Source organism: Peromyscus leucopus, chromosome 8a, assembly GCF_004664715.2.
Source record: "Peromyscus leucopus breed LL Stock chromosome 8a, UCI_PerLeu_2.1, whole genome shotgun sequence".
In the NCBI taxonomy this organism is placed as follows: Eukaryota; Metazoa; Chordata; class Mammalia; order Rodentia; family Cricetidae; genus Peromyscus; species Peromyscus leucopus.
Genome location: NC_051085.1, coordinates 48315576 through 48343224, shown reverse-complemented (window position 1 = coordinate 48343224; position 27649 = coordinate 48315576). Strand labels below are relative to the sequence as shown.

At 42.4% G+C, this 27649-nt stretch overlaps 1 protein-coding gene across 2 annotated transcripts in view; it reads right to left on the bottom strand.

Moving 5' to 3' along the window:
- The window catches only part of Tulp4 (TUB like protein 4), a 144739-nt gene extending 117342 nt beyond the window's left edge, over positions 1-27397 (bottom strand). Inside the window, exon 1 of one of the 2 annotated variants that reach the window (XM_028888626.2) lies at positions 27315-27397. The gene's annotated coding sequence lies outside the window, so the exon portion shown is untranslated. Of the gene's footprint in view, positions 1-26752; positions 26849-27314 lie in introns of those variants that run through there. The other variant, XM_028888625.2, reaches the window with a different exon arrangement.
- Between the last annotated feature and the right edge of the window lie 252 nt (positions 27398-27649).

The window sequence follows — 27649 nt, the reverse complement described above, 5'->3', positions numbered from 1 at the left end:
ACCACAGTGAGCAGTCTTGTCCAAACAGGATAAGATCGGGGGTTCAAATTTGAGTTCAGTGTTTCCCAAACTTTCAGATACTGAAAGGCTTGTTAGTTGAGATCGCTAATCTGAAAAACCCAGAATCTGAAATGCTATTTTCAGATGGGAGGTAACCAGCCTTTACAACTCTGCAGCCAGACAATCTGGGCAGTATGGTTTTCATGCTCCCCAACTGGATCCTTCTGTGACTGTGGTGATATTTTATTTATATTAAAATGTTATTTGTATGTTAATAAATAAAGTTGCCCGGGGGTCAGAGCTATTAGCAAGCCATAGGAAAGCAGGGCAGTGGTGGCGTACGATTGTAATCCCAGCACTTGGTAGGCAGAGCTAGGTAAGTCTCTGTGTGTTCAGGGATACAGCCAGTATTGGATACACATGCCTTTAATCTCAATACCAACCACAGAAAACCTGGAGGTCTATATAGACAGGCCGTGACGAGGCAGTCATGTGATTGGGTTTACAACCAATGAGAAGGCAGAACAGAAACACTATAAAAAGACAGACACACAGGAAGTGGTTCTGGTTCGGAGAGGTAGGACCACCGCAGGAGGAAAGGTAAGGTTTTAGCTCTTAGCTCTGACCTCTTGGCTTTCTTCTTTGCATTGGTTCTGTGTTTCTTATTTAATAAGACAGTTGGTTACATCTACATTTGGTGCCCAACATGGCAAGAGTTTCCACCTAAAACCTGAGAAAAGATTCTAAAACGGAGCTAAAAACAGCTTCCTAATTATCTCTCTCAAATGAGCGGCAGCTTGCCGGTTTGAGTGGCACATTAAGCTGTGTGGTGGATTTAGCCTTTGCTAGTACAAAACAAAAAAGGTTTCTGGGCTACACGCTGCTTGGATAAAAGCACAGACCCACAATAGCTCCCAGAGCTGGTGATAAATGTACCACCACCATGTTGGGAAGCTGAGGTGGGCAGAGTCAGCAGCCATAGCACCGTTTCAGCTTACAAATGCTGCAGTTCAAAGCAACAGATTCACAATAAGATTCAGATGGAACAAGACTTTAAATGCTTTACAATGTGTGTAAAAATGTACATAGGCTTGGAAGAGAGAGGAAAAGGAACATAGACAGTTATATAAAGAAATAGAAAGTTTTAAAAAAATAAAGTCTTTAAAGAGACAGTAAAATTAATATAAAAAATAAGCCATGTAAAGATGAATATTACACAGAGAATCTGGATTGTGTTGTCTTTGGGATTTTTAACTGCAGAAAAACATTTGATCATAAAAGATATTGAGTTAAACCAATATGTATATATTAAAGATACCTTGACTTCAAAATTTGAATATAAGAATGTGTTACTTTGGAAAGGAGGCTTTGCTTTTGTTTTCACAGAAAGCAAGAGGGTATGGATTTGTTCCAGATTAAGATACATCAGGTTTGACCAGCCAAGACCCCCTGAAAGGTCTCCGATGACACCATGGCCCAGATGATCCAACATCCAGAATGGTTTGAAGGCAACTGGCTCAGACAATACAGCCTCATGAACTATTCCATAATCCTAAAATTTTCTTTGTATCCCCATAAGATACAGTGCCCCCCTCCAGCAGGAAGTAGTAAGAGAAGCTACGCCCAAATTCCCAAATTATATGTAATTTTACTTTGTTAAGATTAGAACCTTCCTTTTTGAAAAAAAAAAAAAAAAAGGGGGGGGGAAGTGCTATAGGATGTTCTATATGTCCTGTGGGAGTCTGTCCTTGGGTTCCTTGTGGCTTTACCCAGGAGGTCTGCATAGAGGATGATTAGGACCACGGGCCTGAGTGCAGGTGTCTGAGATGGTCTGCACTTGGCTGTGCAGTGGGATGGTCTGTATGGCAAGTTGCTCTGATTGGTCAATAAATAAAACCTGATTGGCCGTGGCTAGGCAGGAAGTATAGGCGGGACTAACAGAGAGGAGAAATAAAAGAACAGGAAGGCAGAAGGAGTCACTGCCAGCCACCGCCAGGACAAGCAGCATGTGAAAATGCCAGTAAGCCACGAGCCACATGGCAAGGTATAGACTTGTGGAAATGGATTAATTTAAGCTATAACAACAGTTAGTAAAAAGCCTGCCACGGCCATACAGTTTGAAGCAATATAAGTCTCCGTGTTTACTTGGTTGGGTCTGAGAGGCTGTGGGACTGGCGGGTGACAAAGGTTTGTCCTGACTGTGGGCAAGGCAGGAAAACTCTAGCTACATGTGACTCCATTCCCTAAGGTGTGAGAATATGGGAAAATTAACACATATAAAATATATAAAGTCATTGCAAATAATTGTCTGGCTGCCATATAATATTCAATAAATGTTGGACATTGCTATTGTTAATTACTTTATTAATAACCTACTATTTGTAAAATCTGGAATAAAATAAAAGGCTATTCAAAGACAACTCTGACTCTATTTTAAAAGTAGGAATAAAGACTAATGCAGAAAGGGGGATTATCACCAATTACAACTAAAGGCTAAAACGTACACTTCTTACTGAGTGGCCACATTAGGACAGTGACTTACTGAAAAAGGAGGAAGGCTGAGCAAGAACAAAGAAATGTTGCCTTGTCAAGGGCCCGCTGTTCACCTTCACAGCCTCCCAGAGATAATGCAACCACTTCACAAATTCTTTTTTTTTTTTTTTTTTTTTTTTTTTTGGTTTTTTCGAGACAGGGTTTCTCTGTGTAGCTTTGTGCCTTTCCTGGAACTCACTTGGTAGCCCAGGCTGGCCTCGAACTCACAGAGATCCACCTGGCTCTGCCTCCCGAGTGCTGGGATTAAAGGCGTGCGCCACCACCGCCCGGCTACAAATTCTTAAATCAAGGTTCAAAGATTTTAAATGAAGTTTTCAAACCTCACCAGTCCAAGAGTGACAGAAATAAGACTGAACATCTCCCACCAAAACCCATCCTTTTCCACCAAACTACACTGCCAAGATTAACAAAAGTCATTTCCACTCCCCCTCCCTTGTTGCTGTGAAATAGGAAAAGACATGATTACTTGATGAGAACAAAAATGAAGCAAAACCAAATCTGACTATTCACGGGCTCCAAAATATCTACAGAAAATAGCAAATGACTTAAAGGGAGAAAACAGTGAAGTCTTAAGAGTAGACAATTTTATTATCATCTAAATTATGAAGGCAATATGTTTTGTAGTATCTTTTGTCCCTCTGTTAAACAAAAGTCAATTTAGCTAATATAGGGGATTGTATCTTATTCTTTTAAGAATTCATACAATACTTACTGGTAAATAATACACTCTGTGTAGATAGATGCAATCCCCTAAATTTTTCAATAAACACTCAAAATAACAAACAACCAAAGGGAAACTGACTTTTAAAGTGACCAAGCCACAGATTTAGAAGTAACTTCCCCAGCACTCATGGTCACTCAGCACAGCATGGATGTGAATGACAATCATTTCCCAATTCTGGTTTATTTTTCCAGCAAAGAATTTGGCAAAATGCAGAAAATGATTAAAACCAACATTACCAAAGCTAAAACAAAGAACCAATCAAGATGTCCACAAAATTGCTATTCAATATCGTCCCAAATTCCAGTTGGTATATTAACACAGGGCAGGGGAGGAAGTCATATAAAAGTGGAAAGTACCTAAATTCACCTTTATCTATACATATAATTAATAAATAACAGAATTTAATGAAAACAGATTGAAAGAGTTAAGTAAAATGGGAAAACACAACTGCTGTGATCTAAGCAAATTTTGGTATGCCCCTCAAATTGTTATGTTAGAGCCTAATACTCAGGGTGATGCTATCAAGTTTGGGATCTTGGGCTGGAAAGATGATGCAACAGTTAAGAGCACTTAATTCTTTCAGAGGATCTGAGTTCAAGTCCCAGTACTCAATGACAGTTCACTAACATCCCTAACTCCAGTTCTAAGAGATTCAATGCTTTCTTCCAACCTCTGAGGATACCAGGCACACACATGGTACACAGATATATATGCAGGCAAAACATTAATATACATAAATTAAAATAAATACACCTAAAAATGTTTTTTAAGAGGTGGGAACCTTGGGAAGTGATTCCACCATGAAAACTGCATCCTTATAGTAGATTAACACCTTTAAACAGAAGGTAGGTAAGTTCTCTTGTCCCTTTCACAATATAAGATGACTCCGGGTGCAGCCCTCCCTAGATACCAAATCTACCGATGCCTTTGACCTTGGATTCAACTCCAGGAAATAAATTTCTATTGTTCACAAATTACTCAGTCTAGGGCATTTTGTTATAGCAGTAGAAAGAAGGAAGACAGTAAAACAAGAATAAATTCAAGACGACAAGTTAGCCCATGTGTTTCTCAAATTCCCACTAAAATGACCAGAGATAAAAGAAGAAATGCAGAGCCGGGCAGTGGTGGCGCACGCCTTTAATCCCAGCACTCGGGAGGCAGAGGCAGGCGGATCTCTGTGAGTTCGAGGCCAGCCTGGGCTACCAAGTGAGTTCCAGGAAAGGCGCAAAGCTACACAGAGAAACCCTGTCTCGGAAAAAAAAAAAAAAAAAAAGAAGAAATGCAGAAAACAGAGAGACCATTGATGGGTCTTCTAAATTACTAACAGACAAATGGAGTATAAGAGATCAGACTGACAGAAAAAGTACCAAAGAGCCTTGATTCAGTCAGGCAAGTAAACTACCTCAACCAAGCACCTCTTCACACAAGGGTTGGCTAAAGAATGACAGGCCCACAGAGAACCAGACTTTGACTCTAGCAAGCTTTACTGTCCCACCGGGACAGGCAGGGAGGGGAACACGAGGAAAGGAGAGCCACACTGCAGTCGACTGGAGTGCTATGCAGTGAGGTGACTAGGAATGAATACAGCCTCTTGTAGCAAAGCAGTGAAATCCTTAGTGATCTACAAGATTCACAGATGGCCACTACTAGAGATGGGCAGAGTACCAGAAACCCAACTGTGGGCATTCTGGAATCCTACCCTCCCACTTAGTACAGTAACTTTCTCAAAGGGAAATGGAGTCTAGCTTTGATCACTACATGGATGAGAAGAGCTTTGGTTTTCCAACTGGGTGTGACGTGTTGACAAAATCACACCTTCTAAATATATTATGATGTATCTACTAAATATATTATGATGTATGGACAATTAACCTGTCTTCAAAAACTCTAATTGAGGAGTGCCTGCTAATGGATGGATAAACAAAATACTTGCTTAATACATGCTTAAATATAGTTATCATCCAATCTTAACAAGGTAGAAAATTTTGGCACATGATACAACATGAACTCTGAGGACACTATGCTAAATTTTAAAAGTCAATCCTCAAATGACAAGTATGTATGGACAAACATTAACTTGAGGCGCCCAGAATGAGTCTGGGGGAGGTTAACAGCGTACAGTTCGAATTTTAGAAAAATTACAGTGTTGCATGGTAGGGCAGCTGCCTGGTACTGTGAACATAGATAGTACCTCTGAATTATATACTTATAATGGTTAAAATAATATATTTTATGTATTCTTTACCACAGTAAATTTTTTCTAAAAAGAAATTATGAAGACTATATAAAATGCCAGGCTTAGTGACATATACCTGCAATCCCAGCACTCAGGAGATCGAGACAAGAGGATCATGAGTTTGAGGCCTGCCTAGGGTCTAGGAGATTGTTTCACAAAGAAAAAAAGAGACAAACAAACCAGTAACAAAAATATAAGGACAAAACAAAACAAAAAAAAAACCCTTGCATTATATCAAGTTTAAAATTTTAGAAACATGGAACTATTTATGGTCTTGATTGTAATTATGAAAAATGAACATGAGGAAAACATTCAAAGGAATTACGCTAGTAAGGACTGCCTGCAGTGACCTAATCCCATTTTATAAGCATGCTGTGGGCAGGGCATATGCAGCTCAGTGACAGTGTAGACTCAGTCAGCTCAAGTCTCTGTGCTCTTGTCCCAGCACCACCAAAGGAAAAGAGAACGCAAATATACTATAATGTTTTGCTATTTTTCATGCTTAAACTCATAAAACAAAAACAGCAAAAGGAGACACAGTACCAAAATAGCAAAGCTCAAGCGTCTGTGACCACAAAGCTCTCTCTGTCTATTCTTACCATATACCTTTGGTGTGAAATGTGAAAGCTTCATACAGTTACAACATCTGAAGACTGTAATGAACTAAGAATCAAAGGGGGGCTCTGGGCACACAAGTAAGATCTAATTTTAGGCAAATACACAGTTTTGCTCTTATTTTCAGTTGAGGAAGAAAGTTTAGAAAGAAAAAGTATTTGGGGACTTAGTTGAGCCAAAGCGTGCTATCAACGAAATTAATTTCTTTCTACTTCTTTTTGTTGTTTTTTGAGTTTGTTGTCGTTGCTGTAGTTTGAGACAGGGTCTCACTGCACAGCCCACACTGCACTAAAACCCACTATGTAGCTCAGGCTGGCCTCAAACTCATATTCTCCCTGCCTTAGTTTCCCAAGTGCTGAGATTACAGCACGGACCACCATTCCCAGCTCACATTTCTTTTAACCAAACTCAACTCTTCTGTGAGAGAAGTATAAGCACTAAGTAAGTCTGTCGTGGGGGGGGGGGGGAGAGAGACCGTGATCAGAATATATTGTTTGAAAAAAATTTTTTTCAATGAAAAGAAAAAGTTATTAAAAAAAGTTTTTTACAGGAGAGACAAGAAAGTAAGATGGGCAAAGATTCTAAAGACAGTTCTGGCCAAGCTATTGGAGCCCTGGCATTGTGTACACTTCTATCAAAGTTTACATCCCAGCTGCACAGACTATTTGCTCTGCCCTGGCTCAAGAATACTACAAAGGTCAGAGGACTGGACAGATGGCTCATGGACAGATGGCTCAGCAGTCAAGCTATTCTTGTAAGAGAACCCAAGTTTGGTTCCAAGCACCAAATGGTGGCTGACAATGCACAATATTAATTTAGTCTGTGTGTCACAAGTCATCATATGAAATTTAGCCCCTCATATTCCCTTCTGTTTCACATTACTTAACTAGTCACACTAAAGACATGAAGTCTCCTTAGCTCCTACATTTCTTCCACCTCTACACTGTAATGATAGGGGTATACTTTAAGTCATTCTACTTAAGAGAGGACACTGTAGGCATCCCTGAACATATGCAGAAGGCCATCAGAGGAGAGGATCACATGGAAGAAAGGGATCCCACAACCAATCCAGTAGAGCTCCTGTCCAATACTGGGGTTCTTTCAGCACTACTGTGGAACATGAGAGGTTTCTGAATCCTTTAAAGCAGTAACAAATATCTCCCAAGTCCTCTGAGGGCAAGTTAGTTCTGTGAGGCAAGGAGCATGTCAGCATGTCGTTCTAAGTTGTACACATCTTAACTGTGATAGTAAGCAGTCTTTTTCAGTGAGTTCAACTTATCCTACTTGGCAAAATAGCAAGGGGCCCCAAATTTACAGCTGATGGTCAGTTAGAGGGACAGACAGCTCTCCAAGACTTGGAGCTGGCATATGCCATGAGACAACTAAAACCTGAGGGTGAAGTCCATGTGGAGACAGAACTGAGTTGATCTACAAAACTCTCAGCTAGTGGCAGACAACTAGTATTGAAGCATTAGCACTCTTATACATGGTTTTGATATTTAGTCAAGAATGAGTCAAAGATGCAATTACTAGAGCTGAAGATGTAGCTCACTGGCACAGCATTTGCCTAGCATGTGTGAGACCCTAAATTTGCTCTCAGGACAGGAAGAAAAAAAAAACAATCTTTTTCTTCCCCTTCCCCACCTCCTAAAACAATCTTATAAGCTCTAAATGATACTTCATCTCCCTTGATTATTGCATATGGGTTCAGAATGCACACAGAATGTTCAAACTAACTTTTGAATCCAAATGACAGAGCTCTCAAATTCACACAGGGTAACTATGTGTGTAACCAATGGGGCAAAAAATGAACACCCAATTTCTATAGCCTCAGACGTCAGTTGATGCCAGAAGTGGCCCACACTTTTAATCCAGAAGCATAGAGACCCTGTTTAAAACAAACAAACAAAAACAAACAAACAAACAGAAAAGCAAAGTGTTAAGTGCTGTGGGATGTCTTCTGTATGCTGTGAATATATGTGGCTCCCATTGGATAATAAATAAAGCTGTTTTGGCCTATGGCAAGAAAGCTTATAGCCAGGTGGGAAATCCAAGCAGAGATAAGGAGAGAAGAAGGGTGTAGTTAAGAGATGTCAGCAGCCACCCAAGGAGCAACAAGATGCCAGCAGACCGGTAACGTGGCAACATACATATTTATAGAAATGGGTTAAGATGAAAGAACTAGCTAGGAAGAAGCTGTAGTCATAGGCCATACAGTTTGCAATTAATATAAGCTTCTGAGTGGTTATTTTATACCTGGTTCAGGACCATGGAGCTGGGCAGGACTGAGAAACTTCCAGCTACACATAAGTCGGTGGAGTGTGTGCCCTAATCAATGAGTAAGTGACTCTAATGAGATACAAGAAAACAAGGAAGGACAGACAATACACTGGTGATGGCTAATGTGAAGGAAAACTATAGGAAAATTCAAATTCACACAGTTAGTTAGCACATTTTATTTTTTTATTACTATAGACGGGAATGAATACAAGCTCACACACAATGGCAAAGGGAAGGTCAGGGAGCTGACTCTTTGCTTTCACCTCATTGAGACGAGGTCTCTGGTTGTTCTTGCTGCTTCATACTCAGGGTAGCTAGTTCACAAGCTGAATGAGTAGGAGTGCTGGGACTACAAATGTGCACCATCACATCTGGCCACTCTTCATGGATTCTGGAGATCAAATTGGGGTCAGAAGGCTGTGCAGCGAGTGCTTGCATCCAGTGAGGCATCTTGCCAGCCCAGATTAGCACATTTTAGAACAGGACTTAAAGGGGGATTTTTTCTGAAATCATGGGGACAATACATCACAATGATCGAAGGAGCTGACCACTGGACAGATGTTCAATTAATTCTACTTATTTTAATAAACAAGAAATTTGATCTTATAAAAAGCAGTTCAAGAATTTGTTTAACAGGTTCATTTCTTCAACTTGCTCCATTCTGTGGTCAGGGGTGGTGGTATTTTACCTAGTCTTTCATCTTACTGCAGTTTCGATCTTATTGTTTTGTTAGTTGGTGTTTGTTTCTGACCCAGTGCCTGGCTATGCTGCCCAGACTGGTCTCAAATGCCTGAGCTTAAGCAATGCTCACTTCAGCTTTACACACTTTACTTGTACGTGTTTTTCATTTTTCTTTTAAATACTGTACTTTTAAGTATGTGAATGTTTGGCTGCATATAAGTATGTGTATCATATGAGTGCAGTGCTCAGAGGCCAGAAGAGAGGGACTGAATCCTTGAACTGGAGTTAAAGATGGCTATGAGCTGTCATGTGGGTGCTGGGAACTAATCACAAGTCCTCTGCAAGAGCAGCAAGTGCTCTTAATTGCTGAGCCATCCCTGAAGCCCTTTGGTGTTTTAAAACAGGATCTCATTATATATCCCAGACTGGCCTCAATAACTACGTGGCCTAGGCTGGGCTGGAACTCAAGACTATCCTGTGTCAACCTCCCCAGTGTTGGGATTACAAGCATGTATCACCACACATGGCTTATTTTAATTTTTAATGCAAGGGTCAGGTGTTTTGCCAAGTTCAATATCTTTACATCTGTAGCAAAATGACCCCTTCGACTAGACCCCTCTGACTTCACCTAAGGGCACTGTTCTGTTACAGTTACCATGGGAGTGGCCACTTTCTACACCATGCATAAGTTTTCCTAGAAATTCATTAATTTGATGCAAAAGTAACTGCAGTTTTTGCAGTGTTGAATTGGTTATCTGATGCTAGTTGTCTTAGTAAAGATGAAGCTCGACCCTAATTAGCTTTAACAATAAAAACTGGAGTCAGATACTGAGGGTAAAAGCTGAAAGATCAGAGAAGCAGGGCAGCCAGCCACCAGCAACTTCTTACCTCTCCAAAACCTCAGACTGAAATGGGAGAAATCCTGTCTCTATGGATCCTCAGACTGAATGGGCTGTGTTGCTGGAGGGCTTCTCTCCAGGTTCCCCAAGCCCCGCAGTCCCACAATCCATGTGTAAAATAATCACTCAGACGCTTATATCACTTATAAACTGTATGGCCGTGGCAGGCTTCTTGCTAATTGTTCTTATATCTTAAATTAACCCATTTCTATAAATCTATACCTTGCCACGTGGCTGGTGGCTTAGCGGCGTCTTCACATGCTGCTTGTCCTGGCGGTGGCTGCAGTGTCTCCCTCCTCAGCCTTCCGCTTCCCAGAATTCTCCTCTCTCCTTGTCCCACCTACTTCCTGCCTGGTCACTGGCCATCAGTGTTTTATTTATATAGAGCAATATCCACAGCAGGGCTGAGAGCCTGTCTCTACCTCCACAGCACTGGGATTAAAGGAGTGAGCCTCCCATGTGCTGGGATCAAAGGTTTGAGCCTCCCAGGTGCTGAGATTAAAGATGTGAGGCTGCAACATCCAGCTCTCTTTCTCTTTTAGACTGGTTCAATCTTGTGTAGCCCAGAGTGGCCTTGAATTCCTGATCTTTCTGCTTCTTCTTCCCAAGTGCTGGGATTAAAGGTGTGTGCCACCACTGCCTGGCCTCTATGGCTAGCTAGCTCTGCCCTCTGATCTCCAGGCAAGTAATATTTGTCAGAACACAAACGAAGTATCATACAACATTAAGGTTTCTATTGCTGTGAAGAGACATCATAACCATGGCATCTTTTTTTAAAGGTTTATTTATTTATTTATTGTGTATACAGTGTTCTGCTTGCATGTATGCCTACAAGCCAGAAGAAGGCACCAAATCTCATTATAGAGCCCACCCCCACAGTGACACACTTCCTCCAACAAGGCCACATCTACTCCAACAAAGCTACACCTCCTAATAGTGCAAATCTCTATGGGGGCCATTTTCTTTCAAACCACCACATTTCACTCTCTGGCCCCCATAGGCTTATAGCCGTATCATAATGCAAAAATGCATTCAGTCCAACTTCAAAAGTCCCCATATCACAATCTCAAACTTACTTAAAAGTCTAATGTTTGAAGTCTGTTCTGAGATTCATGCAATACCTTAACTTGTAAGCCCCTATAAAATCAAAAAAACAGATCACGTACTTCCAACATATAATGGCACAGGATATACATTACCATTCCAAAACATAGGGAAGGGAACACAGTGAGAAAATACTCCAAACTCTGTATCTCCATGTCTGATGTCAAAATGCTCTTCAGATCTCCAATTCCATTTAGTTTTGTTGACTGTAACAAATTTCTTTCTCTTCAGCTGTTTTCACTCCCTGTTGGCAGTTCTCCTTGGCAGGTATCACACGGCTCTGGCATCTCCAAATCTTGGGGTCTTCAAGGTAATCCAGGCTTCATCTTCACAGCTTCACCCAATGGCCTCTCTAGGCCACCATTCAGGGACACCCCTGACACATACCTGGCCTCAGCAGTTTTCCTTAGTCGTGGAGGGAGACTCCATAGTCCTTTTCTTCTATCCTTGACTCTAAAGTCAGAAAGAACCACATGACTGAAGCTGCCAAGTTCTGCTACTTGCTGGGGCTGGAACATGGTCCCCTTGTTCAATTACATCTTCACTAGCTTTCTGTTTTCCATGATTTCCTTCACTACCTATGCTTGGCTATCCTAAAACTGAATCTGTAGACCAGGATGGACTCAAATTCAGAGATCCCCTAGACTCTGCCTCTGGAGTGCTGAAATTAAAGGCGTGTACTACCACACCCTGCTCTAAACTTTTAATTCCTATTCACAAGTTGGAAAATTAGCTGGGTGGGGTCTTGTTCTGGTTCACCATTCCCTTTACTCCATTTCTTAATCTGTTTTACCTCCTTGAACACAAGACTTAGTTCCATTCCATGTCCTAGTTCTTTTTCTCCTCAAATCGTACATTTTGTATTTTTCTTTGCTCAGCTTGCTTCTTTTCATTATAAATTTTCATCAGAGTTAACACTAATAACCACATGACAGAGTTTACACTAGGCTATTTTGAGATTTCCTCTGCTAACAGAATTAATCCAAAACTCTTCATTGTAGCCTCAGGCAAACTCTGAGGACAAGGGCAAAAAGTAGCCACATTCTTCACCAAAATATCACAAGAATGATCTCCACGCCACATGCTAACATTATTCTCCTCTGGAACCTCTTGAGGCAGGCTCCCCAATGTTCAAATCATTCAGCACCACTGTCTTCCATGTTCCTACTAGAATGGCCCATTATGTCCCACTTAAAATATTCAGCTGCTTTTCTAATAAATAGTCCCAAAGTCCATATTCCTTCAAATAAAAGCATGGTCAGGCCTATCACAGCAATACCCCAGTCGCTGGTACCAACTTCTGTCTTAGTTAGGGTTTCTATTGCTGTGAAGAGACACTATGACCATAGCAATTCTTATAAAAGAAAATATTTAATTGGGGGTGGCTTACAGTTTCCAAGGTTTAGTCCATTATCACCATAGCAGGACAAGGAGGCATGTGGGTGCACATGGTGCTGGAGAAGGAGCTGAGAGATCCCCAGACAACAGGTGAACTGTCTTACACTACCATAGTGTGAGCATAGGGAGACCTCAAGCCCACCCCTACAGTGACACACTTCCTCCAACAAAGCCACACTTTCTCCAACAAGCCATATCTCCTAAAACTCCCTAATGGGGCCCATTTTCTTTCAAACCACCACACTAGTATATATGCTAAAATTAATATGGTTCTGTTATATATCACCTTAATGTACATTTTTTTGCTTTATGTTTTGTTTTTTTGCCAATGACTTATTTGCTGTTTTACATTTATTTTATACAACGTTAGACAAAAAGCAAACTTAAGCCTCCCTCCTCTTGTTATTGTGGAAACAGAGTCTCACTATGTAGCTCTAGCTGCCATAGAACTTACTATATAGACCATGCTCCTTGATCGAAAAGTAGAAAATGTGAGTCTGTGATGGAAGCACTGAGGGAAGGAAGCTAAACGAGGGATTGGGGAGGGAGTGGAAAGGTTCTAGATTCTGCCATATAGAATCCCAGGCTCTTCTCTGGTCCCTGGTCTAGATTCAAGCAGACCCCTCCAATAAATTACTTTTGTCATTTTAGTCCAACTAAGACTCTTACTTGTTACCAAGAATTCCCTGACTAACAGAGGGCTCAAGAGTCTTTTTTCATTGTTTTGGAAGAGGCAAGACAGAAACCTATGGTGGTCCTCACCCAAGTTGAGGTATTTTCTGGTAGGTCATTGAACTACAGATGAACTCCTCTAGTTAACCTATCAATTAACTGCTAGTTAAGAGGGAAATGAGCTATTCTGTTCTACACTGTTGCTTTGGGAGTACAACACATCAGAGACAAGCAAAATTTGGGGAACAAGACCAAAGAACCCATGCCAGCTGGGCATGGTGGTGCATGTCTTTAATTCCAACACCAGGGAGGCAGAGGTACAATGATTTCTGTGAGTTTGAGGTCAGCCTAGTCTATATAGCTGGTTCCAATAAAGCCAAGATTACATAATGAAATCCTATCTTTAGAAAAACAAAACAAGGGCTGGAGAGATGGCTCCAGGGTTAAGAGCACTAGCTGCTCTTCCAGAGGTCCTGAGTTTAATTCCCAGCAACCACATGGTGGCTCACAACCATCTATAATGGGATCTGATGCCCTCTTCTGGCATGTAGACATACAAGCAGGCAGAACACTGTATATATGATTTTTAAAAAAAAAATCTAATTTTTTTTTTTAAAAAAGAAAAAGAATCAAACAAAACAGGAATGATGGCACATGCTTGTAGTCCCAGCACTGGGGAGGCAGAGGCTGGGAGATACACTGGGTTCATAGGCCAGCCAGGCAGCCAGTCTAGCAAAATCTGTAAGTTGCAGAATGGTACAAAACTCTCAAAACACAAAGTAGGCAACACATGAAGAACACTTAAGATACCTTCTGACTAGCCACACACACACAAATGCTCATACGCTTGTACCCACATAAAACTGTACACAACATGCACTTATACACACACACACGTTATTTGTTACATTTACTATAATTTACAAACAAAAACAAGCCCCCCAAAAGAGTTAGAGACAGGCAGAATCCCTTAGAACACATCCTAGGGCAGGATGGTAGGCATATAAATAATATGCCCCTTACCCACCCAGTTCAATATGGTGCTGGGACAAGGCCAAGTGGTTAGTGTGGGTGGGCAAAAAGGAATTGTCTCTTCGGGGAATGGAAGAAGAGGGTTGAACCAAGCAGCCATCTTCTGAATTTAGTGGTAACAAAACAAAACAAAACAAAACTCACTCAACACAGCTTATATTCCTCTGGGTAGTGTTAAGAACTGATCAGCATGGTCTGTGCATTACTAATTCCTAAGTATTTCAACATAAACGGAACAGTTCCTCACTCCTGTGAAATCACTGCTGGTTTCCTATCAACCACAAACAGATGGCAACTCAGAAGAGCCCTGTTTCCATTATGCCAACTTGGCAGGAAGCACACCTGCCACCACCTGAAACACCAATCCCTCCCACCTTTACACAGAAGATTCCTAAACACAACTAACATGATACCTGGATGCCAACTGACCGTCATCCTTAAAAGCATTCAGAAGAGGTGTCTCCTTATTACTCCAGAGTTAAAAAAATATGAAGACTCAATCACATCCTATTGTAATTACAGAAATACTGTAATTTTTCATTGCAGTTCCACTGAAGGGTTCAGACAGAATTTGCCTGATTTTGCTATATTTAGCCAGTTTTGCTAACATTTTTACGTATGCAAGTCAGAGCACATCATATCACATCAAACTTGGAGGAATCTTGGGGTGATGAGAAAAGTTCAACTTGAGATATATTAGACACATCCTACTTTTTTTTTTTCTTTTTTTGCAGTGCCGGGGACTGACTGAACCTAGGGCATCATGCATGGGAAAGGAAACAGTATTCACCAATGAGCTGCAACCCCAGCCATCCTTAGAACTTTATAGACATTAAAAATGTGTACCCTATTTTTATAACATTAACATAGATTTCTTAGCTGACATTTTTCAAATAATCAGAGACCAAGAGAATGACAGGCTATTCACAAATGATTTCTAAGGAAGGATTCATGAAAACTACTTTCTATACACACCCAGAGGCAAAGATGAAGAATGGATGTTCCCTTCACAGGATTCCAAGATGCTCTTAATACTTTCTGGATACATCTGCCAATCAGGAGAGCTTTAGTCATTTACTGCTTCCTTGCCTGCTTAGCAAATCAAACTGCTGATCCAAAGTTTTCTTTGGAGGGGACAGTCTAAATTAACTCTATGTTCCTGCCATATACCAGTATTTAAATCCTCCAGAAGCTCTGTTCTTGAAATAAAAACCAAAATTTTTAAATATGGTATACAAGGTCCAGCATGAAAAAAGATCCTTCTCACCAATGCATCAGCATTTCTTCTCTCACACTCAATAAATTGATGCTTTCCAAGAAATCATTCAGTAGTGCCAAGCATGGTAGTAACATATGCCTTTAATCCCAGAGGCAGAGGCAGAGAGAGGTAGGCAGATCTGTGAGTTTTGAGGCCAGCTTGGTCTATATACTGAGTTAGTTCCAAGACAGTCAAGGTTACATAGTGAGACTCTTGTCTCAAAATAAATAAATTAAATAAATAAAAAGAAGGAAGAAAGGAAAGAAACAACTCATACAGTAGAAACTATGAGGAGAAAGACAGAAGTTTGCCTCCATAAGGAAATTTAAACTTTGATATATCAAAATATGTCACAAACATAAATCTGAAAGGCAAACAGACTGAAAATATTTATAATACACATGTAAGAAAACATAGGTCACAGTAAATTCCAAGTTATCTTAAAAAAAAAAAAAAAAAAAAAAAGCTAGTTGCCTAAGTGTTTGTTCTATGGTTACAACTGTTCCCACACATTCCAAATGTATGACATGTCCAAACTCACATTCCAAATCTCATTAGACCAGATATTCCTTCCCACTGCACCCAATGCTTGTCATTCCCCACAGCCAGCCAAAGGCTACTGTTTCAGTGTTACTGAGATGGGATGAAACTCCATGACCCAAAGCAACTTGGGGAGAAAGGAGTTTATTTGGCTTACACATCCTAAATCCTAGTCTACTGAGGGAAGCCAAGGCAGAACTCAAACCAGGAAGGAACCTGGGGGCAGGAGCTGATGCAGAAGCTATGGAGGGTGCTGCTTACTGGCTTGCTCAGCCTGCTCTCTCACAGAACCACAATGGGCTGGGTCCTCCCACATCAATCATTACAAAAATTCCGACAGGCTTACCAACAGCCTGATCTTACATCAGTGGTTCTCAACCTGTGACCCTTTAATACAGTCCCTGATTAAACTTTTGGTGACTGCCAACCATAAAATTATTTTCATTACTACTTCATAACTGTAATTTTGCTACTGTTATGAATCATAATGTAAATATCTGTGTTTTCTGATGGTCTTAGGAGACCCCAAAGGGGTAGTGTGACCCAGAGGTTGAGAAGTGCTCTTATGGAGACAATGTCTCAATTGAAGTTCCCTCCTCTCAGATAACTCTGGCTCTAACAAGTTGACATAGACTTAACCAGCACAGCCAGCTCTTGTATGTCTTCCATTACTAACCAGAGTCTCCTGTGTTGGTTGGCTGATTTTTTCAAGACAGAGTTTCTCTGTGGAATAGCTCTGGATGTCCTGGAACTCACAGAGATCTGCCTGCCTCTGCCTCCACAGGGCTGGGCTAAAGAAAGGCATGCCCAGCCACACCTGGCTCCAAAGTCTCCTTGAACCTAAAGTTTTTCCTCTCCAAATCAATACATGAAACTCAACTACTTGGGGCCTGCAACAGCAGTCAAGTCAGAACAGATGTGAGGTCCCAAGAGGAGACCAAGGAGCACAGACCGACAATGTCAAAACGACACTGGAATGTTAGCACCAGCCATCAGCCCGAACACTACAGCAAGCAAGAAAACAACACAAGTGAGATGCCTTCTCACACCTACAGCTCCATTTTTCTGGATAGCTAGAGATTCTCATACTCCAAGAAAAAACATGTATCCTGTGACATTTGATAAATTAAAGCTGATCTATCTTTGGGCTGGAGGGATGGCTCAGCAGTTAAGAACACTGGCTGCTCTTCCAGAGAACCCAGGTTAAATTCCCAGCGCCCATATGATGGCTCATGGCTGGCTATAACTCCAGTCCCAAGGGATTCAACACTCTCTTCTAGCTTCTGTGGACACCAGGCACACACGTAGTACACAAACATACAGGAAAGACACCCACACATGTAAAAAAAAAAATAGTACAATAACTGAAAGCTAATCTCTTTTAACACCATCTTGTGTATCTGTCTGTGTTTGTCTTTTTTTTTTTTTAGGCAGTGTCTCACTACGTAGTTCCTGGCTAGCCTGGGGCTCACTCTATAGACCAGGATGTCCTTGAACTCAGAGATCCAAGTGATTAAAGATTAAAGATTACACAATCACAGCCAGTAAAGTGTGATTGGTTGACTGATTTAAATTGTTTTTAAATAAAAAGGGAACAGATGCTGGGCAGTAGTGGCACAGACCTTTAATCTCAGCACTCAGGAGGCAGAGGCTGGTCAACCTCCAAGTTTGATGGAGTTCCAGGACACCCAGGGATACAGAGAAACCCTGTCTCAAAAACAAACAAAAGGGGGGGGGGGGAGACGACAGATGGACAATTAAAATAGAGAATATACTTCTTTTCAAGTGTTCCCATCAACACAGTTTACATTGTCAAAATAAGAATGGCATTAAAAACATTAGTCACATAACCATATTAAAACGAAGAAACAGTAGGCACAAAAGGGTGAAATTCCACACACAAAATAACAGAGAAACCAAGAAACAAATTACTTTCACAGAGAACAAAGCATGGCCATGAAAGCTCTGAACTAATATTTATTTCCATAACAGAAGGTTTACATCTCAGTAGATTTTTCTTCCAATAATGTCTACAAAACAATGTTGTAAGATAGTTTGATCCTTAAATCACTAAATAACAGATAGTAGGTAAGACCTAGTAGACAGAAAACGGAGAAAGGAATTGGACCAAATCCGAAATTTCTAGGTGCTCATTCATGTCTAGCTTGTGAATGGGTCCAGACTCCACAGCACACTTCCTTCTTCAGACATCTCACCTTGGGGTCCACTTCACTGCTCATTAACACCAAAGGAGGCCCAACTCAAACCAATTTTGCTAGTCATTAACAATCTAGTAAAAGGTCTGATAACTGACTAAAATTAAAAGGTTGAAGTAATTGGCTTAAATAGACTGCCAGAAACTGACAGTGCTACCATACTTCCCCCAAGTTTGGCTGGTCTTGTACACTGTACAAGAGAAACAGATCAAGTCCTCAAAGCTAAGCATATGCCATCTTTCTGTATCACAAGAAGAAAGTTCACCATCTGAATATGGATGAAAGACAGCTAAGGAAGATGCATCTATATGATTCTCAGACAGACAAGGAAATCACAGTCACTTAGGAAACACAGAAAGCCAAAAAGCAAAACTGATACCCAAGGCTCACAGAACTAAGAATGAGTCACACCATTTCTGAATCCAGTGGCCAAGCTGCCCCACACTATCTTACAACAAACCCAGTGCAGGAAATGTTTGTCAGGTTGGTTCCAAAGCACCACATGACCACTGCTGAGTCTACCGTTACCTCACGAGCAGAAAAAGGATTTTCAGCCTAAGAGAGGTCTATAATACTTAGCATTTCTCATTTGTTTTTCTTATAAAAAAATGCACAATTAACACAAATCTCATTCATTATGAAGACTTCCTATTGTGTTACACAAATTTTCAAAGCATTTTAATTGATCAAAACTTTAAAAATAAACTGGGCATAATCCTAGCTCTCAGGAGGCAGAGGCAGGCAGGTCATCGAGTCCTAAAACAGCCAGGGATACACAAGAGACCTCATACTAACATACACTCTCACTCTCAAAAAAACCAAAACAAAACCAAACCAAACAAAAAACACTTCAAAAAATATATTCCATACAGCCATTCAGCTTGTTAAAAATCCAGAAAAGCTTTGAAGTTATTAGTCAAAATTAAGGACAGATGTAATTAGGTAAAACTGAATTATGGTGTTAATCTGTAAACTTCACACATCAGCACTTTGTTGACAATACAGACCCAGCTCCACACAGCACAGTCCAGAGGAAGACAGAGATGCAAAATCAAAGTAAGATGCTATGAACCCAAGGAGATGGGGGAATTCCTGTTCCTGGAAGTTATCATGGATAGATTCTGGGCAGCACCCCAATCTACACTACTGAATTTATTCCCAAGTCCCTCAGACCGCACGGAGAAGAGACCAAACAGTACCGGCCACTTCCATTCTCGTTCCTGTCATTTCTGTCACAGGACTGAAATGATCACTAAGGAACAAGGTAAGCAAACTGTGAACTTTCTAGCTTTCATTAAGAGTTGTGTTTTATTCAAGGTATTTAAACTATTACAGGATTTCAGAAATTCCCTACATGTGAAACACCAAACTGGGTTTCTCATTCATGGGAGAAATGACAGGAATGAAAAATGGAAAAGGTTCAAACTGCCTGGCAGAAAATATGATGAGCATCAACCACATTCATCTACCTGGTTCTCCCGATGATCCAACCTCCTTCAACCTTCTCTCAGATAAATAAGCCCAAGATTGCTTTTTAAAGCAATGTTTCTCTAACTTGACAAACACCGAAGTATAGTTAAACTTTCTGGCTATTTACAATGAATAGCAACTGACAATCCAGTCAGCTCTGCTGGCCAGGGCCATAAGCTACAACTCCAACATGCCAGCCACCGGAGCTGCACTTGCCCATGCGGCACTTCAGCTAAGAGGGTTGCTGTAACTTAAGACAGGAAGATATTCCTGCAAATGCCCTGTATGGTACCAACACTGCTCATCTACTTTCCACAAACCCTTAAAACTGTCCTAGGACTAACAGGTCAGCCTGCTGTTCACCTGAGAAAATCTGACACTGCGTTATCACAGCTGCCAGAAACAGTGATGTGCCCAAGGGAGACAAACCTATTCAGACAACCAGAAACAGGAGAGGATGGCATGGCACTGGAAGGGTTTCCTACACAAGCTCGGCAACTCCCACTGGAGTTTGAGAAGTCACACACACACACACACACACACACACACACACACACACACACACACCAGGAGTAATGCCTCAAATAGTTGATGATAATCTTCCCTTCGTTAGTGGGAAAAGAACATGTATGTATCCAGTAAGATGAGTAACATCTGTCCATAACTTTTGAGTGGACTTCAAAAACATTGAGCAACGGAAGGTTTTGTTTTTGTTTTTGTTTTTTGGTGGTGGGAGAGGTTGTTTTTCACGTATTTGTTGAGACAGGGCTTTGCTATGGAGCCTTGAACTCACAGTCCTTTTACCTCAGGCTCCCACGTGCAAAGACCACATCTGTTCCTGAATGAAACCCTTTTTAGAAGCTAGTGTTGTAATCTAGCCAGACCAACAACTTAAATGCATGAGTCAAACATTTCAATTTTTCTTTGAAAAAGCCAAATTCTCAGCCTTAGCTAGGCATTAATAATACTACAGAAACTTTAACTCAATGGCTCTAATATGCCCATTCAAAAAGATGTCCAAACATTAAAATTACCAAAAGAAATAATAATTTAACAACATAATACCTCACATAAAGTGTTTACAAATTCTTTTGTGTCCATTACAGTGCAAACTGAATAGCTGAATAGTTTTTAAGTGAGAAATCTCTTACATGGTAGTATATATTATCTTCTTCAAAGCTCTTATTCATTTTGACTCTAATTGTATTGGTCAAAAAAGTCTTATTATCTGACAGACACCTACAAAACCATAATCTGTAACACTCCGCGGTTGCTCTCAAGGGCTTTCTCGATAGATTCTTGCGTCCTGTGTTTGAGACAGGTTCCACTGCAGCCCTGGCTGTCCTAGAACCTCCATACGTGGACCAGGCTGCTCTGGACTCAGAGGTCTGCCTCCAAGTGCTGAGATTAAAAGCGGAAGACACCACATCTGACCATTGTGTTTTAATTCTACTCTTAAGGGTATGTTGACAACATGTAAGAACAAAACTGCTACTCATCCACTGACATCAGAAAAATATACATGGTTCTCAATCACATTTAAGAAAGAAAAGAGCATAATTTTTAAAAGACCTTAAAAATCAAATTTTAGGGGCTGAAGAGCTGGCTCAGCAGCTAAGAACCGGCTGTTCTTCCAGAGGACCTAGGTTCAACTCCCAACACCCACATGACAGCTCACAACTGTCTGTAACTCCAATTCCAGGGATCCAATACCCTTACACAGACATATATACAGGCAAAACACCAATGCACATGAAATAAATCTTTTTTAAAAAAAAAAAATCTTAATTTTAACTAATACTCTTCTATGAAGGCGAGAGAAAAAACCAGAATAAACACACTGATACAAGTCCTGACCCATTAAAGGAAATAATTAAAGGAAAAAAAAATCCCAGGTTCATCTGTTCATAGTAATTTGATTAATAAATGGTAATTCATTTATCATTTCTAAAGAACACTTTTACTTTTCAGTAAACAGGCAGTAGGTGTTAATTCCTTGTCTTCTCTCCTTTCTTTAGTTAAATGCATCCCAACTCTCCTTGTGACTTCTTCCCCATCCTGTACCATATCTGTGGAATGTCAACTGAGAGCAAAACTATTCTCATACTCTATATTCTCATTCTAAGTATGGGTGTGTGTGCTTGCCAACTTTTTTTTTTATTATTTCTGAGGATAAATTCCTATTAACTGTAGATATTCCAGGTCAAACCCTTTGTGCATTTTTATTAGATAGCTCACAACAGCTCTTCAAAGGAAAACATTAATTTCTACCTCTTCTGCAACTCGGAGTAGATACATTTCCCTTCATGTGTACCAGCCCTGGTAATTACTATCATCCTTATTCACACTCCACACTGGCAGGTGTCCAAATATTAAAATTACCAAAAAAATGAATAGAAGTCACATTAATACCATACTGTGACTGATTTTAAATTTTACCAAATTCGCTTGTGTTAATTAGGGTCTAAATTTCCAACATTACAGCTGAAGATGGCATCTTAGTCCTGAGCTCAGGCTGCCATAATAAAATATAATTGTCCCTCAGTATCCATGGGGGTTTGGATCTCACTCTTCTCATGGAGTCACTACCAATGCACAGGAAACACAAGAGATAAATCAATGTATTTAACAGTATGGGGACACAATCTGTAAAATTCAGTTTCTTCAATGTAAGTTACAAAGAGAAAAAAAAAAAAAAAAAAAAGGAGAACCTGTGGATAAAAGAGACTTGAAGCCAGGCATGGAAATAAGTACACATCTGCAATTCCAGCACCAGGGAGGCTGGATGATCACCACAGTCCAAGTCTGATTACTACAGCCTGGTCTACATAACAAGTTCCAGGACAGCCAAAGGATACATAATGAGACCCTGTCTCAAAAAGAGAGGGAGAGAGGGAGGGAGGGAGGGAAGAGCAAATCACGGGGAGGAGAGGACAATGCTAAACAAATCATTCCATTGCAATGTATGGACCTTATTTGGGTCTTAATTAAAACAAGTATAGATGATTCCATAATTAAATCTGTTCCTGTCTTTAGACTATAGGTCATGACATATACATATGATAATCGGGGAGTAATAAGTGGACAGTTGATATATTAAGTGTCCATATGTGTCTGTGTGTCCGTGTGTGTGTCCGTGTGTGTGTAAGCAAACACTCTTGGTGTTGAGTCACATTCCTAGTCAGACATGAGGGAGGTGGCAGAGCACATGTGGCAATCAGAGGACATCTTGCAGGTGTCAATTCTCCCCTTCTATCAGGTAGACTCCAGGAATCAAACTCAGGTCATCAAGCTTAGCAGCAAATACCTTTACCCACTGACCTATTTTGATAACTATTCACAAAAAAAATCCTATTTATTGTGAGGAGCCTTTTTAGAGCTGTACTAAGATAGAGACACAATTACAAGGCAGTTGATTTGCTTTTAAACTATCCAATGACAGGAAAGAAGTAACCCTAAAATAAAGCTGAGGATGTTGTATAACTGCTAAAGCTGGATGAGAGAGGAAATACTTCAGAGTATACTAGTGTCTACCTTTTTTAATGGTTAAAGTGTTCCATGTTAAAAAAATAACTTATAGCATGCTCAAGGTCCTGGGTTCAATATCCAGTAGCCCTACAAATAATAATGATGATGATGATGATAATAATAATAATAGTTAACATTTAAAGAAAGATTTTCCCATATCCTTAGATCCTTTTTCTAAAAGTGTTGGCTTTGGCTGAGTTTTTACAGCTCAAAGCATACTGAGGTGCTTCATATATATATATATATATATATATATATATATATTTCTCATATTTTTCTAATTTTCCATGTATCCTTTCATCCATGTCATTTTTTGCTATATAGACATTTAAAATTCTGACATTCTAACACATGGATAAGCCTTGAGGACAACATGCTAAGTGAAACAAACCAGTCAGAAAGGAAAATTTCTGTGTGGTTTTGATTGTGGTCAGTTTCACAGAGGCAAAGGGTGTTCCAGAAGCTGGGAAAAGGGAAAAACCGAAAGTTGATTAATGGGCTCCAAACTGGAAACCTTAGTGGTAACTGTTTTTTAACAACGAATGTACCTAACGCCACTGAACTGTTCAAAAACAGTAGTAGTAAAAGGTATCTCAGCTTTTATTATATACTTTGCCATAAAATATTTTAGTTATGTTAAGATGTAGTAACTAAATTAACATTACCCCAGCCAAGCTCAAAGAATCTGACATTGTTATCTCAAATTCCTGCAGTTTCAACAGTCTCGGTTTGGGCAAATGACAAGACTTCAAAGGCCCTTACTTAACAGGAAAGAATGCAGTAACTACATCACTGCATTTTATCCTGAGGCTTTACTCAATGTTTAACTGCACTTTACCAACAAATGCACCACCTGGTCATTCCCAGTCTTTTTACCTTTTCCCTCGACAGAAAACAGGAGAAAAACGGATGTTACGAATGTGGTTTAAAGCATGAAGCCACTGACCGCCGCCTACCTTATCCATGCTCACAAGAACCACTCAGCACCCTCCTGGACCCAGCCTGCAGCAAGCCCAGAAAGAAAACCGTGTTCACAACTGGTTCTGTACACTATCCAGACAGAGGCTGGACTCTGGCTTGAAGAAAGGCTGCTGCCTCCACCATGCTTCATTACTGAGGCTCTCAGCACCAACAGTGGATGACTCGATTTAACACTCTCTTCATAAACAACAACTGCTACCACTATTGACAATATTAATAATAAAACCTCTCTTCCTAAGACTCAAACAGAGTGAACATACTAAGAGCACCTGCTGCTCTTGCAGAGGACCTGGGTTTGGTTCCTAGCATCCCCATCAGATGGTTCACAAGCACCTGGAACTCCAGATCACGGGGATCCATCACCCTCTTCTGACTTCAGACAGCACATACACACACTCAGGCACAAACATAAAATAAAACTAGAAAGACAAAGAGGAAAGGTGTAAGAGGGAGGGGAGCAAGGAAGGGAAAACTCATTATAAAATAAATCAAAGCTGGCTTTGTGTATCATCCACTCTTTTAAGGGTTAAAATTCCATTTGAAGTTTTAGTTGGGGGGGGGAGTTATGAATAACTAAATTCAATTCTTGTCTCCATATGAAAACCATAAAGTTCAATATGATTCACATTCATCATTTCTAAGTTATTTAAAAATGTGTAGTAAATACTGTTATTCCTCAGAACGCGGGTGAGGGCGGCTTTCTACTCATCCTCCATGCCTGAAAGTTCCACGGTGTTAAAAATATTTTTTCCTACATGACTTCCTATAACTCAGTACAGGATACTTCCGAGTCTGGAGGGCAACACCTCTCCCATCACCTGAAAATACTGCTACTTTCACAGCCCTTATTAAGAGTCTCTTTGATGTTTTAAAGAAATTCTCATCATCTAGCAACTCTTTCACACAATTACTCTTCTTTAACTGAGGAAGTAAACAGTAGGTCTGGCTATTCATAAATGCTCATACAAGCATTTCTCCGACAGTATCACAAGAAAGGACACATGTGACTCTCATCTGGAATGTAACTATCACTACATTACATCAGCACCCAGGGGCCCCCCGAAGGCTAGAAGTCTTCCCGTGGGTTTTCTGGATTGCAGTATGGCTATGTGCAAGGGCCCAGTCACTCCACATCCTTCCCAACCTGGAACTCTCCAGGAACAAGGCACCGTCCCCCTGAGCTTCCTCCAAGAACTAAACTCCCATCAAGGAATGGAGACTCCAGGTACAGAAAAACAGGCTCAAAAGAAGAGGATCTCTGAATGGTTTTTATATTCATTCCTCTAAACCTTAGGAACAATTTCCTCTCCTAGAACCTGCCTCAAAGTCTTAAGGAAACACCCTTACGATGCTCGACCGCTGTAAAATAACGAGGTGGGCCTGGTGTGGTGGTACAAAACCTTAATCTCAGCTCTGAGTTATCAGGGCAACCTGGTCTGCACAGTGAGTTCCAGGGTAGCCAGGATTAAATAGACCCCGTCTCGATAGATAGATATAGATAGATAGATAGATAGATAGATAGATAGACAGACAGACAGATAGATACATACATACATACATAAACAGAATAAACAATAAAAGAAAAGAAAAAATAAAATTTTAAAAAGACTAGAGTCCCCAAGAAAAGAAACACTGAAAACAGTTCGCTCCCCCAAGAAAATAGATTATCCCCAGAGAGAGGTCTTAACTTGACTTTCGGATTACCTGGGCAGGTTGGCAGAGGGAAAGAATAGGTCCCCCTAAGTGACATCAACCCCACTGACAACTGTCAACCCCTCCACCTCCAATTCAAGCCACAAAGCTAGAGATGGCCCACACCTTCCCAATCAAGCGGTGCCTCGACGGAAAGAAGTGGACCCCTCCTTGCTAAATTGCCCCCAAACGGTGAAACTTGGAGTCAGCGGCATCAGGAGCCGGGTTAGGAGGGCGCGGGAGCCAAGAGGAAGACGAAGGCTTGGCGCCGGGAGCGGAATCTCTCCGTGGTTTTGCCAGAGGAAACGGCACAGGCTCCGGACAGCAGGAGCGCCGCCGGGATTTCCATGCAGCTGCCCCGACAGGTGACCCGGCCGCTTTGCAGACACCCCGCTCCCCCGCGGCCCGGCGGGGCTGCCCGGCTCAAGGTGGGGAGGGCAGGCACGGGAAAAGAGGGGCAGGAGAGCCGCCCCGGGGACCCCGAGGCCGGCGGAGACACGAGCTCGGGGCGGCGGGGAGGCCCGGCCCGGCGCAGCCAGGCTCCCCGGGAAAACCGTTGGAAGGGAATTTTCTGTCTCCACAATTAAGGAGAAGAAAAGAAAAGGGGGAAAAAAATGGCTCCAAGCCAAACGCCTTCTGCTTTACACACACACACACACGCCTGAGCTCCCCGCTCGGCCCGTCGCCTCGCACGCCGGAACAAAAGGCAGGCGAGCGGGCGAGCAGGGCGGGCGAGCCAGGAGCGGGCCGCCCAAGCTGGGGGTCCGCCGAGGAGCCCCGCGCCCGCCGCGCCCGCCGCGCCCACTGCCCGGCCCCCGCAGCCCGATCCCCGCCGCCCCGGCCCCTCACACGGCCGCCCGGCGTCAGCCTCACCTCCCGAGCGGCCCTGGCGGCGGCCCCGTGCCTCTCCTCCGCCTCCGCCTCCAGCAGCCCCTCGGCGCCGCTGCCGCCGCCGCCGCCACCGCGACCGCCGCCGCCGCCTCCCTCCCCCCGCGTCTCGGCCGAGACTCCGCCTCCTTCAGCCGCCGCCGCCGCCGCCAGTCCGGGCTGAGGGCCACGTGACTGCGCCACGTGATCGTCTCCCCCCACACACACACCCCACCCCACCTCCGGCGCCTCCCCGGCCCGGCCCGCCCCGAGGCGGACCCGCGGCGGGTGGTGCTGCCCGCGGCGCGCGCCCGCCCGCTCGCCCGCCCTCCCGCCCGCTCGCCCGCGCGCGCGGGGTGCGGTCTCGAGCCTCCCACGCGCCGCCCGACTCCCCGAGAGACTCTCCGGTTCCTTCCCCGCTCCCCGGCCCCCGCGTTCCCGCCCCGCGTCGCCCCGTTGCCTCCGCCACGGCCGCGGAGCCCACAGGCTGGGACCACGGCTCCTGGGATCTCCCTCCCACACCCACACCCACACCCCCACCGAGGCTCGCCTCCTCCCGAGTCCTCACCCGCGATCCGGTCTGGGCTTGCCAGCGCGGGGCCGGCAGTGGACATCAGACCGGCTCCCGCCCGGTGGGAGCCGCCGCCGCCGCCGCCGCCCGAGAGAGCACACCGCGCCTTGTACTATGAGCCAGCGTGGCTCCCGTGGAAACAGTCATTCAGGGCCCTTCGCTGCTGCTGCTGCTGCTGCTGCTGTCAACGTCAGTGCTCCCCCCCCCTCTCCGGGAGCCTGAAGGGGGGGAAAGAATCCACAGCGTCATTTGAAGTCACACAGGCAACCAGGCTTCCCAGCCTTTACCCCCCACCCCACCCCACCCCCTCCGTTAAAGGGATGTGCTAAGAA